The following is a 13,382-nucleotide window of genomic DNA, read 5'->3' as shown; positions in this document are numbered from 1 at the left end:
GGTCCCGCCCGCATCCCGCCTCTCCTTCCGGTTCCTACACCGCTGAGCCTGCGCACTGGGCTAGGCCGGCCGGCTGGTAAGTGGAAAGGGCCTGGTCACCCGGCTGACGCAGCTCTCGCCCCGCTGGCGCTCGCCGCCGTGTCGCCGGGCAGCCACGGTGAGTGCAGAAGCTTGTCCGCACCCGGACGGGGGGCGGGGGGCGGGGGGCGGGGGGGACGTGCTCATGGCGGCGCAGCTTTCAGCCCCCGCGCCCGCCAGTGGCCCCGCGGTTCCCCCGGCCCACCTCATCCTCAATTCTCCGCGCTGCCCCCCACCCGTGACCTTTGCCCTGGTGTCTCTCTTCCCGGGAGCCCCCAGCCGGCCCCTGGAGGGCGCTGTCCTCGGTGCTGACGCCTGCGGGTGCTCCATGTCGGCGCGTCGTCTGGCGACCCCGCCGGGGGCGTCAGTCGGAAGAGGCGCTTCCCCACCCCCTCTCCCCGGAGGCCTTCCCCAGGACCCAGCGAGAACTGTGAACACCTTTGCGTAGTTTCAGGGACGGAAGTCTGTCCCCGAAGCTGACAAGGATTTCTTCCTCACGGAAACCTGGTTTAGCTTCGAGTAGCTCTCAGTTCACGTGCGAAAAATCTCTAGGCTCCCAGGCTGCCAGATTGGGTTAACGGTTCTCCAGCCTCACTCACGGGGCCGGGGTCTGAGAATGACGCGTGCTGTCTCAGCGTCTGCAGAACTGAGGGCGTGGAGGGTCTCTCAAAACCAGGTTTATTTTCCAGATGCGATGTCGAATCTTAAAATCTTCCTAGGGGCTTTGTGTATTGTGTAGAGATGGCCAACGCCTACAAAATGACTCAGGTTTTGCACACACATTTCTCTAACCTTTAGCCAAGCAAATGGACATGTTAGTTTATTTATAAAAGTGTCTACTTAATGTTGACGTCGAGGTAATAGATAAATAGAAGTTTCTCCTTTAACAATATGTAGCAGATGAGATTGCGAAGAAAAATAGGTTTAATGAGAACAGCGTGATACAGAGTACTTCTGGGTGTGACTCTCTGTACTCCTGGGCCTGTTGATACACCACTGATGGTTCATAATATTAATAATTAAATATCAGTTATCATCATAAGTTTCCTTTATGGATGCCCCAAAGCAGTGAAGTTTTAATATTTGAAAGTTGATAATGCAATGTAGGGGTCCTTGGGGAAGTTTTGGGAGGATCATCAGTTGTCGGGTGGTATAAGAATATGGTTTTCAGACATGACCCTGAGAACTATGGGGCACGACACGTTTGGACTAGGAGAACAAAATGGTCTAAAATGAGTCTTGGCCCCTCAAAGTTTTGGTGACACCGACCATGTGGAGGAGAGTGGTGAAAGATTGTGCTCGATGCAGAGTTGTGCTGAGGTACTCTAAGAAGAAGGAAAACCCAGCTTTGTTATTCTCCTGTGTTTGTTTCATTCCAACTGCCACAGAGATTACATATTTGTGTCTGACTTACTTTTTTAAAGTACTTATTTATTTACTTCTGTATTTGGATGCATCAGGTCTTAGTTGCGGTATTGCAGGCTTGGTTGTCCCACAGCATGTGGAATCTTAGTTCCCTGATCAGGAATCCAGCCCATGCCCCCTACATTGGAACGTGGATTCTTAACCATTGGACCACCAGGAAAGTCACCTGGCTTATTTCTGTATTTTGATTTATTTATTTTTGACCACACCACAGCATATGGAATCACACTTCCCTGACCGGGGATTGAACCTGCCCTTCCTGCATTGGAAGTATGGAGTCTTAACCAGTTAGTTTTTAAATAGTCTCATAAAATTCAAACAACATAGAAAAATAAGAATTCCTTTCTGTTCTCTGTCCTTAGACCTATTTACCCCACCCCACCCCACTTTTTTTCCTCACATAATAGATCTCCAACAGCTATTCAAGTCAAGAGATAAACAACTTAATTCTTTTTATGTCTGATAATAATCCACAGTGAGCATATACTATATTTATTTCATTATTCCCCATTGATGGGTTTTTCACTTAGAGTCCGGCTTTTACCACTAAAGAGTCATACTGAGGTGAGTATTTTAAAAAAATTTTTTTTAATTTTTTAAATTATGAAAGTATGATAACACATTGACAGGAGACTTGGAAAATACAGAACAAAGTTACATATAGATCCACTATCACAATTATTTTTAAGTAGATAAATTAAGATTTTTAGTTGGATTTGGTTTCATTATCAAGCTCTCAAAAATAATAGAATGAATAGACAGAAATGTGGGATATAGTAGACCTGAAAATGCTATGAACCAATTCAACATAATTAAGATTTATACAGTTTTCACCCAACAGCAGAATAAAAATTTTATTTAAGTTCCCATAGAGTATAAACCAGGAGACACTGGAACGTATCCAGAAACATAAAACAAGGTGCAAAAATTTCATGGTATAAAGGTATTAAATCATACAGAGTCTGTTTTCTTATCACTGTGGAATTATGTTAGAAATTAATATCAAAAGATATTTGAAAATAACCCACGTATTTTCAAGTGCAATGTGATGTTTACCAAGAGAGATCTTTGATTCCAGTCACTGAAAGCTGAGGTAAGTATTTTAAAACGTAGGTCATTCTGCTTTGTTTCTATAGATTCCCATTAGTAGGAACTAAATTAGGATAATGGGTCAAAGATACACATATTTAAAATCTTAATAGGGATCCTACTGTATAGCACAGAACTCTGTTCAGTGTTATGTGGCAGCCTGGGTGGGAGGGGAGTTAGGGGGAGAATGGATACATGTATATGTATGACTAAGTCCCTTTGCTGTCCACCTGAAACTGTCACAGCATTGTTAATCAACCATCAGTTCAGTTCAGTCGCTCAGTTGTGTCCGTCCGACTTTGCGACCCCATGAATCACAGCACGCCAGGCCTCCCTGTCCATCACCAACTCCTGGAGTTCACTCAAACTCATGTCCTTAGAGTTGGTGATCCCATCCAGCCATCTCATCTTCTGTTGTCCTCTTCTCCTCCTGCCCCCAGTCCCTCCCAGCATCAGAGTCTTTTCCAATGAGAGTCAACTCTTCGCATGAGATGGCCAAAGTATTGGAGTTTCAGCTTCAGCATCAGTCCTTCCACTGAACACCCAGGACTGATCTCCTTTAGAATGGATTTATTGGATGTCCTTGCAGTCCAAGGGACTCTCAAGAGTCTTCTCCAACACCACAGTTCAAAAGCATCAATTCTTCGGGGCTCAGCTTTCTTCACAGTCCAACTCTCACATCCATACATGACCACTGGAAAAACCATAGCCTTGACTAGACGGACCTTTGTTGGCAAAGTAATGTCTCTGCTTTTGAATATGCTGTCTAGGTTGGTGATGACTTTTCTTCCAAGGAGTAAGCGTCTTTTAATTTCATGGCTGCAGTCACCATCTGCAGTGATTTTGGAGCCCCCCAAAATAAAGTCTGACACTGCTTCCACTGTTTCCCCATCTATTTTCCATGAAGTGATTGGACCAGACACCATGATCTTAGTTTTCTGAATGTTGAGCTTTAAGCCAACTTTTTCACTCTCCTCTTTCACTTTCATCAAGAGGCTTTTTAGTTCCTCTTCACTTTCTGCCATAACGGTGGTGTCATCTGCACACCTGAAGTTATTGATATTTCTCCAGGCAATCTTGATTCCAGCTTGTGCTTCTTCCAGCCCAGCGTTTCTCATGATGTACTCTGCATATAAGTTAAATAAGCAGGGTGACAATATACAGCCTTGACGTACTCCTTTTCCTGTTTGGAACCAGTCTGTTGTTCCATGACCAGTTCTAACTGTTGCTTCCTGACCTGCATATAGGTTTCTCAAGAGGCAGGCCAAGTGGTCTGGTATTCCCATCTCTTTCAAAACTTTCCACAGTTTATTGTGATCAACCATACTCCAGTATAAAATAAAAAGTTTAATAAATGATTGGTTTTAAAAATGAATAAATTGTAAAAATCTTAACAGGTATTGACAGAATATTTCTCCCCAAATATAGCAACTTATATTCCTGTATGCCGTGTAGGGGAGGACCCTTTACTTTACATCATGAAGGTTTGCCAGTTGAGTAAGTGAAAGGGCATTCTGCTGTTGAGCTCTGTTACTTTTTCTCAGCTGCTGTTGCCCGCTGTCATCTCTTCTGTAGATGCCCTTCATACTCTTCGCCATTTCCCCAGTAAGTTGTTTCCTTACTAATTTGTAGGGGCTGTTTTTATATTAGGGATATTTTCCCTTTGCAGCTATAAATAAAATACTGCATATTATTTCCCCCTTGATTATTTTTGTCTTTTTAACTTTGTTCAGAACATTTTTACTTTGTTAAAACATAGGACTTGGCCTATAGCTCAAATGGTAAAGAATCTGCCTGCGATGCACTAGACCAGGGTTCCATCCCTGTGTCAGGAAGTTCCTCTGGTGAAGGGAATGGCAGTCCACTCTGGTATTCTTGCCTGGAGAATTCCATGGACAGAGAAGCCTGGTGTGCTACAGTCCGTGGGGTCGCAAAGAGTTGGACACTACTGAGCAACTAACCACAACACACACCCACAGAACGTTTTTACATAATTGTTTTTTCCTTTATGACATCTCTGTTTCTTTTTGTATATAATTAAGCAACTTTTCATTTCAACTGTACACTGATAAAATTTAAAAAAAAAAAAAAAAAAACATGGGAAAAAGTTTTTGGGACTTGCCTAGTGGTCCAGTAGTTAAGACTCCATGCTCTCACTTGCCGAAACTAAAGATCCCACAGACAGCAATGAAGATCACTTAATGCTGCAAGTAAAGTAAGACCAGATGCAGAAAAATAAATTAAAAAAATTTTTTTTCCTTCAAATTTTTCTGCATAGAAATTCTATATCAGGGATTTCCCTGGAGGTTCAGTGGTTAAGACTTCACCTTCTAGGGAATTCCCTGGTGGTCCAGTGGCTAAGACTCTGCACTCCCAATGGAGGGCGGCCAGGTTCAATGTCTGGTTGGGGAACTAGATCCCACATGCCACAAGCAAGAGTTTGCATGTTGTAACTACAACCTGGTACAGCCAAATAAATGAATAAACAAAAAAAAAAAATTTAAAAAACAAAAAAGACTTCTCCTAATGCAGGGGGTGTGGGTTTGATCCCTGGCCAGGGAGCTGAGGTCCCACATGCCATGCATCCAAAAAGCCAAAACAAAACAGAAGCAACTTTGTGACTTTAATAAAGAGTTTTTTAATGGTTCACATAAAAATCTTTAAAAGAAATTCTGTATCAGATAATGTGATCTGAAAAACTTAAAAATGTTTCCCCTGAATTTATATGATGTACTGTGATGGAAGAAACGAGATCTGAACATCTTACAAAATATATTTGTCTGCAATACATGTACTTTATTCAAGCACATTTGGAAATAGGAAATCGCCTGTGTCCTGGGCTTTAGTCCCAAGTTGTGAAGGAGTGGAGGGGCTGAAGAAACCAACTGCATTTTGTCCTATGCGAGAGGCTCCCCTCTCAGCCTCAGTTCCCTCTGTGTCACATGGGATGATGGTGGGCTTGGTCTGCTGGTGGTCTTGTGAATAATCAGTGAGGGAAGCCATTAGCACCATGTCTAAGCCCAGAGGACTGACCTCAGAAAATGTTAGCCTCACTGGAGGAACCCTCACCTCCAAGCCTCAGGCCAGCGGACCCCCCAGAATGCACATTCATAATAGAAAACCACAATATACATAGCACAGAGCCCTCAGGAGTGAGACTCACAGCTGAAGATATGTTAGATGATAGAATTGCTGGATCTAGAATACGATAAGCAAAATGTATTTAATATAGTGAAAGAAGCAAAAGGAGGAAATAACAAGCATGGAGAAGAGACAGGGTCATCAGAGACCAAGCAGATGGAAACATGAACCAGATCTAGAAACTAAAACAACTGAAATTTAAAACTTTATGGCAATAATCTCAATCCCTACCTCATACCATACATAGGAATGGATGCAAAATGGATCGGAAATGTAAAACTCACAATTCTGAAATACAGGAAAAAAATCTTTGTAGCCTTGGATAAAATTTCTTGGGACTTCCCTGGTGGTACAGTAGATAAGAATCTGCCTGCCAGTGCAAGGGACACAGGTTCGATCCTTGATCTTGGGAGCAGTTAAGCTTGTGTGCCACAACTACTGAACCCGGGTGCCCAGAGCCTGTTCTCCGCAACAGGAGAAGCCACTGTAATGAGAAGCCTGGGCACCCCAACAAATGGTAGCCACTACCTGCCCCAACTAGAGAAAGCCCATGTGCAGCAATGAAGACCTGGTGCAGCCAAAAATAAAAGTTTTAAAAAAGATTTCCTGGATACAACACCAAAAGCACAATCTATAAAAGAAAAAAAGTGGAATTTAAAAACAAGTTTGCTATGTGAAAAATATTTAGAGAATGAAAAGAGTTACTAGGAGAAAACATTTGCAAAAGACACAACTTATGAAGTACATCAGTTCAGTTCAGTCGCTCAGTCGTGTCCGAGTCTTTGCGACCCCATGAATTGTAGCTGGCCAGGGCTCCCTGTCCATCACCAACTCCTGGAGTTCACTCAAACTCACGTCCATCCAGTCAGTGACGCCATCCAGCCATCTCATCCTCTGTCGTCCCCTTCTCCTGCCCCCAATCCCTCCCAGCATCAGTCTTTTCCATTGAGTCAACTCTTCACATGAGGTGGCCAAAGTACTGGAGTTTCAGCTTTAGCATCAGTCCTTCCAATGAACACCCAGGACTGATCTCCTTCAGAATGGACTGGTTGGATCTCCTTGCAGTCCAAGGGACTCTCAAGAGTCTTCTCCAACACCACAGTTCAAAAGCATCAATTCTTTGGGGCTCAGCTTTCTTCACAGTCCCAACTCTCACATCCATACATGAAGTACATAGAATATATAAATAATAATAAAACACGTATTTTCTGCACTCACAGCACTTCTGACACCAGATGTGTGGGGTTTCCCACACCAAGCAGTTCTCCAGGTTCCCATGACATTGGCCAGCTGTCCTGGCAGAGCGCAGTTGGATGCTGAGAGCCCAAGGCTAGCGCAGAGCCCCTCAGGTAACCCCAGTTCAGGTGCCAGTTAGACCAGGTTGTCACCTGGCCATTTGACCCACCGGCTATAAATCAGGAGGATTCCACTATCCTCAGGTTGAATCATTTGCTAGAACAGAACTCAGGAAAAGTTTACTTCCTAGGTTACTGGTTTATGATTAAAGGGTATAACTCAGGAACTGCCAGATGGAAGAGATTCACAGGGCAGAGTGTGGGGAAGGCGTGTGGAGCCCCTGTGCCCTCGCTGGGCTCCAGTCTCCACACCTTCCTGCATTCACCCGGCAAGAAGCTTCCCTAGACCTGTCCTTTGGGATTCAGTGGAGGTCCCATTACTTGGGCCTGATTATTAACTCAATGTCTAGCCCTTCTCTACTCCGCAGAGGATGGGGAGTAAGGCTGAAGGTTCCAAGCTTCTGACCATAGTATATAGTCTTTCTGGTGATCATCCTCTGGCCAGGAGCCCACCAAGAGTCACCTGGTTAGATCAAAAGACCCTCCTGGCAGCCTTGACACTCAGGAGATTCCATGGGTTCTAGGAGCTCTGTGTCAGGAGCCGGGGACAGAGACCAGTATATTGTATATTTCTTATCATTTCCCAATGAAGAACTGTGAAAACTTAATGAGAAATAATTCATTTTTCTTTTCTTTCGTTTTTGGCCATGCCACATGGTATATAGGGTCCTAGTTTCCTGACCTGACCACGGATTGAACCTGTGCCCCCAGCAGAACAGCAGTGAGAGAGTTCGCCAGACTGGCCACATAGGCACGAGATACTAGAACTCGTGGTACATTCAGGTCTGGTCTCCGCTTCGCACAAACGACCGCTTTCCTTGATGACAGGCTTGCCCTTAGGCATCTGCGACATACTCAGATCAACTGAGAACACAAACTGAAATCCTGAAATCTCACTGGTTTGCGCTCTCGCCGAGGCTTGTACTGCTCCTGGACTGGCAACCTGCTTCACTCCTTTTCTCCAAACTGAAATTTTGAGCTTACTGTTGGCAGGTGCCTGGACAAACTGTGAGATGGGCCGGACATCAGAGGACAAGCAGGATGTCTATCACCACCTCTCCAAGGAGACTGGCTGGCGTGCCCACAGCGCCTTCAAGCTGCTGCAGCTGGATGAGGAATTCCACCTCTTCCAAGGCGTGATGCGGGCTGTTGACCTGTGCGCGGCCCCAGGCGGCTGGACCCAGGTGCTGAGTCAGAAGATCGGGGGCCAGGGCTCTGGCCACGTGGTGGCTGTGGATCTGCAGGCTATGGCCCCACTGCCAGGTGTGGTGCAGATCCAGGGGGACATCACCCAGCTGTCCACTGCCAAGGAGATCGTCCAGCACTTTGAGGACTGCCCCGCAGACCTAGTGGTGTGCGATGGGGCCCCTGATGTGACCGGCCTCCATGATGTCGATGAGTATATGCAGTCGCAGCTCCTCCTAGCTGCCCTGAACATTGCTACACACGTCCTGAAGCCAGGGGGCTGCTTTGTGGCCAAGATCTTCCGAGGCCGGGATGTGACACTGGTCTACAGCCAGCTGCGTGTCTTCTTCTCCAGCGTGCTCTGTGCCAAGCCCAGGAGCAGCCGGAACGCCAGCATCGAGGCCTTTGCTGTCTGTAAGGGTTATGACCCTCCTGAGGGCTTCCTGCCTGACCTGTCCAAGCCGCTGCTAGACCACTCTTACGATCCAGATTTCAACCAATTAGATGGCCCCACTCGCGTCATTGTGCCGTTTGTGACCTGTGGGGTCCAGAGCGCCTATGATTCAGACTGCGGTTACCCGCAGGACCTAGAAGACGGCTCAGAATAGAAGTAGACTCCACGCACTCAGCCCCCACCCTCTCACCATTGTACCAGGAGGCCTGAGCATTGAAGAAGAAGGGGCGGCTGGCCAAGAAGATCTGCCCCCAGGACTACCCCATCAGCACAGTGTCCACATTGCCCCCATCCCTGGCCGCCCCGCAGGTCACACCCTGCTGACCTCTGAGGTAGAAGACAGTGAAATGAATTATTCCCCTTAACACGTTAACTAAGCTGGCAGTCTGATAAGGACTTGGAAGCTGTTTGCTGTTCAAGGAAAACCATAACTTGAGTAGGTGAACTTGTTTTCAAATACATCAAAGCGAGTCCTGAACATACAGGCTCCAAGTGGGAACCTCCAGCCCACAAACACAGCAAGGACAGAAACATCACAGAACATACATCTGCACTGCACAGGGGATTCTTGAATAGGGTCCTGCCTCTTCTCTAAATCTTCGCAGCCGTGTGTCCTGAATGTGTCCAGAATTTACTCTGAAAGCAGGACTTCTAAACCCTCGTAGAAGTCAGCAGTATCTGTGAACTTGATGGAAGAAAATATTACATCTTTATTTTCACGGATATAGCTGGAATTTTAGCTTTACTCGGGAATCTGAACGCTGGCGGCATAATCACGGTAGTAAAAGCAATGCCTGCAACTTTCCCACTACTACTTTTGATCAGTTACTTTTGTGTTGTGTTACAGTTGCAGGTATCTTAAAATGTTGTTCACATTGGCCACTACTTTGAATAAGATCTCATAATTAGATGTACTGATTTTTAAAAGTTCATATATTTAAAAAACAGCAGTGAGATACAAGGACACACACGTTAGACTGGCTCAACAGTGAAGACCTTGGCTCCTGAGGATGTAGGACAGCCCGTTCCCATGCTCTTGGTGGGCACTTGAAAGTGTAAAGCCTCTTTGGAAGCAGCTTGTATTATTTAAACCATCATTTACTCTGACCCAGCAACCTTACTTCTCGCTGTTCACACACGAGAGATGAAAACAGGCATTTACATAATCACCTGTATGCAAACATTGAGAGCAGCTTTATTCATCATCTCCGCAAACTGGAAGCAACCCAGTCATTCACCTGGCAAAGGGAGAAGCAAACTGCGTTCCCTCCAGATGATGACACAGCACTCGGGAAGCAGGACCAGGCTGCTGGTGCTGGGACGGCAGGCAGATCTCAAGTGTACTGTGCAGAAAGGAAGAGGCCAGACACCGAAGGCTGCATTCTGTAGTTGTGCATGCATGCTCAGTCATGTCTGACTCTTTTGCGACCCCATGGACTGTAGCCGGCCAGGCTTCTCTGTCCGTGGAATTTTCCAGGCAAGAATACTGGATTGGCTGCCATTTCCTTCTCTAGGGGATCTTCCCGACCCAGGGATCAAACCCACGTCTCTTACATCTCCTAGCAGGCAGGTTCTTTACCAGTTGAACCACCAGGGAAGCCCCTGCATTCTGTATGATTTCACCTATATGACATCCTGGAGATGGCAAAACTATAGAGTCAGACTACAGCTTGGGGATTTTAGGGGTGAGATGGCTGTAGGGGAAAGGATTGACCTCAGAAGGGCCATTGGAGATTTGGGGGTGATGCAAATGTCCTGTTCATAGCCTTTCTCAACACTCACAATACCATGCATCCAGAAAATTTGGGGTTTCCCTGGCGGTCCACTACCAGATCCCTGGTGGCTCAGTAGGTTAAGAGTCTGCTTGCAACGCAGGAGACTCAGGTTCGATCCCTGAGTTGGGGAAGATCCCCTGGAGAAGGAAATGGCAGCCCACTCCAGGATTCTTGCCTGGAGAATTCCATGGGCAGAGGAGTCTGACAGGCTACAGTCCATGGGGTTGCAGAGTTGAACATGACTGACACTTTCACTGGAGGTCCAGTGGTTAGGGCTCCAAGCTTTCACTGTCCAAGGCCTGGTTGGAGAACTAAAATCCCACAAGCTGCCCAGAAAAGAAAGGCCGGGGGTGGGGGTGGTGATTTTTACTGGATGCAGATTTCACTGCAGATTTTTGAAAACTTCATGGGAGAGTAAACTGTCTGTTAGAAAATTAGTGACTGAGAGGGGTGTGGGGAAAACCTGGCTAACTTCTCAGTGATAACTCTGGAAACCAGAACGTTCTTTCTGGTGTTGGGATAAACAGGCTCCGAGGAGTGCCTCCCTCATGGCTCCAGGGGAGTGGCCTCTGCAGCCTTCACACCCCTCATCCTTCCCTCTGCCTGCTGTGCCCGCAGTTGCCCCCTGTGGGCGCAGGTCTGAGGACAGATGCTCTCATGTGGGCTGGGGCGGGGCTGCAGCTGCTTCTAGCCAGGTGGTGGCTTCTGCTTTGTCTCCACCTGCAGGACTCGTCCTTCCAGCTAGGAAGGCACTGGTCTGGATGTGGTTTTTGGCCACAGACCCGAGAGCTCAGAAAGGGAGCAAAGGATTGAGGAACGTTTCAACAACAAAGCTCTTCCTCATCCCATCAGTTTATTTTTGGGAATGGGATTTTTTTCGGTGTTTTGATCTGTAAATTGGAAAACAATAGAGTTGACATTGAATCCTGTGGATATAGGAACTAATTGAAGAAGAGATAGCCCTCTCCATCTGTTAGATTTCACTTTTTATATTTAGTAATTATTTACTATAATTGTAGTATACTTGTCATACCAATAATAATTGTACCAGTTTATCAACCCAGAAGACTATTTTTGAATACTTAAGAGTCTTGTGGTCGGTTTTTGAGCACATTTCTATTGCAGAGACACATGATCTGGGGTCTATAAAATAATTCCCCCAAAAAAATGTTAGATCTGTGGGGGAATGGGATGGGAATAGGGATTCACAGAGGGGAGCATGAGCTGGACCCTTGGTTATTTAAGAGTCGTGTGGTCACACGTAGTTTTATAAGGTTATGACAAGTGCCCGGTCATAGATGGAGTATTTGGTGATACCCGACAGCCCCCTTCTTTGCCTTTCATGCCTGACTCTGTCATGATGCTGAGTGGAGATGCAGGTTCACACACAGGTGTTCAGAGCTGTGGCTGTAGCCTCGCCATCATCTTCTGTCTCTTGTATCAGAAGGTGGCTATGTGCTGGGGGAGGGGAAACTGTCAGGCCAGGGCACCCCCTTCACACATCTGCCAGAGAAAGCTCCCAGAAGCACCTGTGGGCACATTCTAGACTGTTCTTTAGCAGGAGGGAGCCTTTGCTGCCCCACGGTATGGTACCTTCCCCAGCTCCAGCTCAGAGGCAGCACCTGGGTCTTTCCTGGATGACAGGACCTGCTGTTGCCTTCCCTACCCCAACCCGGCAAAGCTGCCTCACTCCCCATCCTTACCCTGCACCCCTAGGTGGGCGAGGGCAGCAGAGCAGTTGCACTGAGACCACGCTGTCTTCTGGCCTGACCCAGGGGTCACATAGGAGGGCAGACCAGACTGCCCAGGGATGTTGTGACCAGTGCAGCTGCTGGACTCGGGTCCCCGCTAGGCCCCCTGTTCTGGGGGCCGCCTGAAACATGACCAGTTCCTAAACCCTGGGGGATGCAGTTCTGGTTATTTAAGAGTCCCCCTAGATCCTTCGTGAGCTCAGTGCCCGCCAGCCTACCCTGCTGCTCGGTGGGCCCAAGGCCACTGCTGGTTGGCCACGTTCCCAGCCTCTTCCATTCTTTCCTTTTTCCCCAGTTTTATTGAGATGTAGTTGACCTATAGCACTGTGGACAGCATAATGATCTGGCACATCCATGGAAGGATTATCACACTAAGTTTAGTGAATGTTCATCACATGTAGATAGAACATTAAATAGAAAAAAATTTTCCTTATGGTGAAAATTCAGGATTTACTCTTCAATTTATCTATTTGGCCATGCCAGGTGTTAGTTACAGCATAAAGGATCTTTGATCTTCACTGCAGCATGCAGTGAAGGATTTACTTGGAACATGCAGGATTGCTTACTTATGGCATGTGGGATCTAGTTCCCCGACCAGGGATGGAATCCAGGTCCCCTGCAATGACAGTGTGGAGTCTTAGCCACTGGACCACCAGGGAAGTCCACGATCTACTCAACAACTTTCATACGTATCATGTATAATCTACAGCGTGCTAATTATACTTGTCATGTCGTACATTACATTCCTGGTACTTATTTACCTAATAAATGGAAGTCTGTACCTTTTGACCATTTCCAGTCCCTGCTTCTGGTAATGACATATCTTTTTTGATGAGTTTAATTGGTTGACTGCACTATTAGAGAAGGCAATGACACCCCACGCCAGTACTCTTGCCTGGAAAATCCCATGGACAGAGGAGCCTGGTAGGCTGCAGTCCATGAGGTTGCTAAGAGTCGGACGCAACTGAGCGACTTCACTTTCACGCGTTGGAGAAGGAAATGGCAACCCACTCCAGTGTTCTTGCCTGGAGAATCCCAGGGATGGCGGCGCCTGGTGGGCTGCCATCTATGGGGTCGCACAGAGTCGGACACGACTGAAGCGACTTAGTAGCAGCAGCAGCACTGTTAA

At 46.7% G+C, this 13,382-nt stretch overlaps 1 pseudogene; it reads left to right on the top strand.

Annotated features, from left to right (window-relative positions):
• Nucleotide 1: 1 nt before the first annotated feature.
• Nucleotides 2-13,039, top strand: LOC109571437 (tRNA (cytidine(32)/guanosine(34)-2'-O)-methyltransferase pseudogene; annotated as a pseudogene).
• Nucleotides 13,040-13,382: the final 343 nt, after the last annotated feature.

The sequence above is a fragment of the Bos indicus genome, chromosome 17, assembly GCF_029378745.1.
Source record: "Bos indicus isolate NIAB-ARS_2022 breed Sahiwal x Tharparkar chromosome 17, NIAB-ARS_B.indTharparkar_mat_pri_1.0, whole genome shotgun sequence".
Taxonomy (NCBI): domain Eukaryota; kingdom Metazoa; phylum Chordata; class Mammalia; order Artiodactyla; family Bovidae; genus Bos; species Bos indicus.
This window is presented reverse-complemented; position numbering and strand designations above follow the sequence as displayed.